Source organism: Pteropus medius, unplaced genomic scaffold, assembly GCF_902729225.1.
Source record: "Pteropus medius unplaced genomic scaffold, Ma_sr-lr_union100, whole genome shotgun sequence".
Lineage (NCBI taxonomy): Eukaryota > Metazoa > Chordata > Mammalia > Chiroptera > Pteropodidae > Pteropus > Pteropus medius.
In genome coordinates, this window is record NW_024342467.1 from 9,711,367 (window position 1) to 9,716,775 (window position 5,409).

The following is a 5,409-nucleotide window of genomic DNA, read 5'->3' on the forward strand; positions in this document are numbered from 1 at the left end:
AAACCCATTTCTGTGTTATGTAATATTTAATATGTATAATATGTTATGTTTAATATGTAATATTAAATATTTAATATGTATAATTTTAACATATACATATGTGTAATATTAAATATTTAATGTGTATAATATTTAACATATACATATGTGTTAAATATTTAACACATGTGTATAATATTTAACATATACATATGTGTAATATGTATATGTTAAATATTATACATATTAAATATTTAATATGCAATATTTAATATGCATAATATATATTAAATATGTGTTTAACATATGCAAAAGAATAAATATAATACATATGCATAATAAATCAATTCAACATATTAAACCATTCAACTTAGGAGCTAAACATTAAGGATGCTGTTGAAAGAGCAAGTGTTCTTAAACCATTTCTTTAGATGCCTCCTTTATGAGCTTGTTCAATTTTCTCTTTAAGAGAAATTTTTAATGAATTTCCAGAGTCTTGTTATATCTGATTATATAAAACAGCCACCGTCGTATGGTTATTAACTTTATTGGCGCTTTCTCTAACATTGTTTGCTTGGACCTTTAGTTCTCTCTGTCTTTCTCTGCCTCGTGCTCTGAGTTCCCATGTTTTGTCTCTCCACGCGCCATTCCCTGACCCAGGATTACCATTTGGCAGTGACTGTAACTTAATGATTGAGTCCTGAGAACAGTTTTCACTGGGCTGAAGCATTGCTTCTATGATGCTACTTGGCCATGCTCCCTGACTGGCCAGCATCATACCCCCTCTGCTGCCACCTTATCAACTACTCTCACGTAGATAACACAGAATTTCCCTCTTGCCCTCGTAATCCCATAATCCTATATTTCACTTCCTCCACATCTTTGAAAATTTGCTTGTTTCGGCTTCTTTGACATGCCCAGCCATCCGTGGTTCATAGACATTCAATGGTTCTACTCGCTATTCGCAACTTACGAAGTTTCATTCAGCTCCAGCCATCAGATCCGAGACAGCAAGCTTGTTAAGTGATTAAACTCATTTTCTTTATTTGCGTGGCGCCAGATTTCTAGCTTCTTTATAAAAACTAGCTCAGTCATGTGGCAGGTTCAACTAGAGATTCCAGATGCAGATCATTTTCTCCACCACAAATTACCTCAGTCTTACTCAGAGTTTGAACCATAAAGTTGGCAGAAAACAATTTTTTTATAACTTGCCCTATTATTGTGGCCTGTAATGTAAAAAGGTTTTTCTTTAAAAAGCCCAGTAATTTTTATTCTTCATATGTAGGCAGTCAACATAGCTTTCTTCATAAATTGAATATTTGCATAGCACTAAAGAAATGTTTCTATCAGCTTTCTTTTGTATCAATCTTCAGAGCACCAGGCAAAATTTCCAAAAAGAATATATGGAACATTTTCAAAGGATTCAGGTTTCCTGAATCCTTTTCCTCATGTTCAGTCACTCATTTTTCTAATTTTAACATCCAGTTCTGTTTATAATGATTGTATTTTTATACGTTAAGAAAAAATTGGTACTAAATGTGTATGTTTAAAGGAAAATGGTTAAATCATAAGTAGGATGATAATTTGATATCTATGAAGTGCCAGCTTTAACTATTAATATGCGAATTCTGTAATTATCACTGAACTGTTCTTTGAAATTTTAGGAAATAGCAAAAAAGGGGGGTTATTAAATTTCAAAATTAAAATTCAAGAATAGAAAAATCATTTTATGTAAATAGTTGTTCAGATACATGTTCCTCTGTATTGGCAGAAGTACTATAATTAGTCTTCACTCTCTAACTGAATATCCAGTTCAAACAGCAAACTAGCAAGCAATGAATTTTTATGCTCAGACGTCTGCACACTGTAGGCCCTCAGTTATTTATTGAATGAATAAATTTGGGTGATCAGTTGGAAGATACTTTGAAAGGGAAACAGAAAGATTGGATACACATTAAGAAAGTAGTTTTACATGATCTATTTTAAAGGATATTTGAAACTATGTCGAGAAAATAACATTAATGCCTTCCCATTTGTTCTGGTTCCGATTGCTGCATAATAAAACACCCTAAAACATGGTAGCTAAAAGCAACAATCATCATTTATTTTTCTAGTAAACCTGCAATTTGGGTGAGGAGAACTTCTCTCTGCTCCACATGATTTAAAGTAGACGGCTCCACTGGGGGATGGAGGTTCTACTTTCAAGACTGCTCCCTCCCAGGGCTGGCGAGTTTGTGCTGGCTCTTGGTGACCATGTGGGCCTCACCCTGCAGACTTCCGAATGGGCTGCTCGGTCTTCCTCACGTGGTGGAAGTCGTTAGTTTCATAAAGCCTGCATTCAGAAACTTGCAGTGATACTTCTTCTGTATTCTGTTGATTAAGGAGTCACAGAGTTTGATTCAAGGGGAAGAAAGATAGGCTCTACCTCTAGAAGGAAGGAATGTCAAAGAATTGGCAGTCATGTTCGAAAACCGACACACCATCGCATTCAAACAAAACTCCTGCCCTTCTTTCAGCCTCAAGGCCTAAGGAAGTTGTAAACTTTTTCTGTAAAAGCCAGATAGTAAATATTTTAGGTTAGGTAGATGAAATGACAGCTGCTCAACTCTGCTGTTATGGCAAGAAAACAGCTATAGGTGATAGGTAAACAAACTTTATTTATCAAAACATGTGTCAAGCCCGATTTAGCCCACAGGCATACATGACATGCTTCCTGTTACTTTCCCATTCTCTCCTCTCCCCTGCTACCAAGCTCAAATCACACAGCTTCCTCTGAGCTCCTCCACAACAAAAACTTTGTTTTCCTTGAGGGCTGTGCACATCCCACGGCTCATAGCATTTGTTTTGGCCTGTTGCTACCTTGGCAAGTTTTTCACTAACTGTACCTTGTTGAGCTCCCCTTGCAATTCTGTAATTCCATAGGAGCACATTGTATCTTATAATTAACATATGCCTTTGTTTTCTACAGCATACCCCCACTATTTGAGTGTCTGTTGTGATTCAGGTGTGTTCTAGACACTAGAGTTAAATTGACGAACATAGCCGATCAGGTTCTATCTGTAACCTGGCAAACATTCTTTTAAGAGAGACAGAAAACAAAGAAGAAAATAACAGATAGTGCTTAGCGCTATCAAGAAAATAAAATAGGACTATGAGAGACAGGTCAGGAAAGGCCTCAGAGAAGAGATGACATTTGAGCTGAACACTAAACTATAAGGAGTCAACCAGGCAAAGATTTAGAAGAGATTTTCATGTAGAAAAAAAATCCATGAGGCATGTGGGAGGAGGCTGGAAAGGGTGAAGTTTGGCATGACTGAGGAAGCAGAGGGAAGCCAGTATGGCTGGAGCAAAGTGATGGATGCTGGGAGGTGCAGTCAAAAAGACAAGAGCCAGATGTTGCCGGGCCCCACAAGCCAACATAAGAAGCTGAGGTCTAATTCTGCATGTCTACATTCATTAAACTTCCACAAAAACTTATGAAGCATGTGCATTGGGCTGGGCCCTGTGTTAGGTTTTAAGATGTCGCAATGAACATGTGTCCCGCATTACACTGCGTGCTCCACAAGGGAAGGGATTCTGTTTTCTCAGTGCAGTATTCCTACGGCCTAACCCTTGAGAGGCACTCAATAAATACTGGTTGAATGAGAATATTATTGTCTATGACCTCTATCTTATGGTGGGGTCCACAGAAGCAGGTCCCGAAGCAATGATTCACGTGAGAGTACTTTATTAGGAATATTTCCAGGAAAAAAAAAATCAGCAGGAGAATGTGGAAGGGAAGGAAACTAAACAAGGATGCGAGATCCAATATAACCCTAGAGATGGTCACTTCGCCCAGGCCCACAGAGGAGATCTGGAGGCCGTGAGAGCACATCTCAGAATTGTTCTCTGGGGTCAGGGAACTGGGGCATTTATACTTCCACACAGGGCAGTCCCAAGGGTACATAAAATTTCAGGAACCTCTGGTTCGCTACCTCTCAGGAAATGAGGACCGTTTTCCTTACAGACAAAATGTTGGCTGTGGGGGGCTAGTGTGCTCTATGGTAAAGGGACCCAAGGGCATGTAGGCAGAGCCCGAGAACATCTGCTCCAGGAGCAGATGGTTTTCCATATAAATATTAAATAATTCCTAACCCATGTTTTCAAACTGAGGGTTAGGAATTAGAGAATTGTCGCAACAATGCTAACCAACAAGCTTTGTTCTTCATTAATAATAATCCTGCATATATTCCATTTATTTTATTTATTTTTATTATTTTTTATTATTATATATGCCTATAGCACCTGGTCTTCCTAGGTGGTCTCCCATCCAAGTACTAACCAGGCCCGACCCTGCTTAGCTTCCAAGATCAGATATCGGGCTTGTTCAGGGTGGCATGACCGTAGACTGTGGACTGTGGCTCCACTGGGGCACAAACCCAGGACCTTCTGCATGTAAAGCAGACGTGCTAACCACTACACTATGGAATCATGCCTTTCATTTATTTTAAAAATTCACATAGGTGCTATCGTGGTTGACAAAATCCAAGTCCACTTAAAAAGTGCTATTGAATTAATAACAACTTTTTCTTTTAGTGACTAGGAATGTGAAAGGCATAACTCTTACCATTTGGAAAACCTTGAAATTTTCTGGTATTGTTCAAGTATCCTCAAGCTCAAAAATATGGGTGCCCTGATATAAATCTTCGTAAATTCTTTATCATTAAAGTATAACATTTTTTTCAGAACTGAGATAGAAAAAAATTGATTTGAAAGAAGCAATATAATGTTTTTTATAGTAAATAGTTATTCAAGTTGGATGAAGCATAGTGAGAAATTTTCCTGGGTCTTGAGACAAGAGCCTTGGTTCTACACAAGTCACACCCCCAATTTCTATGTATTTCTTGAATAACATATTATTTTCCTGCTTTGAGCCATGGATTCCAGGGAAAAGGCAGCTGTAAGACATTGTAGTGAACATAATACATTGTCACTATAAAAAGTGTTTGCTATTATAAAACATTGTTTTTCACTTCATTTCACATAATCATAACCCATTAGGCATTTCTGTCTTTGACCTTCAATAAATATCTGAGGACACAAAACTACATATGATATAATGGATTTCTCCACTTCCAATTTGTTGTAGAGAAAAAAAACTTCACTTAGGTTCTTTGATTCTCATTTCTATTTATTTATTTTTAGTGAGGTTACCCTTTTCAAGTACATACTATTTTTATATCCATATCCTAATTCTGTCAAGTTCAATGTAAATGATTACACAAATGTAGTATTTAACACATGATTTCTTAGCAACTGGCCAAACTATTAGCATTTCATGGGACTTTTCCTTCTCTCTGTGTACAGTGTAGGGAGATGATACCACAAATATTTTCAATCCTCTCTAAAATAAAAGCCAACTTACTCTCATTCCCAACTTAGCATCTCTTA

At 37.2% G+C, this 5,409-nt stretch overlaps 1 pseudogene; it reads right to left on the minus strand.

Moving 5' to 3' along the window:
* Nucleotides 1–4,251: 4,251 nt before the first annotated feature.
* LOC120602564 (uncharacterized) lies at nt 4,252–4,367 on the minus strand (annotated as a pseudogene).
* Between the last annotated feature and the right edge of the window lie 1,042 nt (nt 4,368–5,409).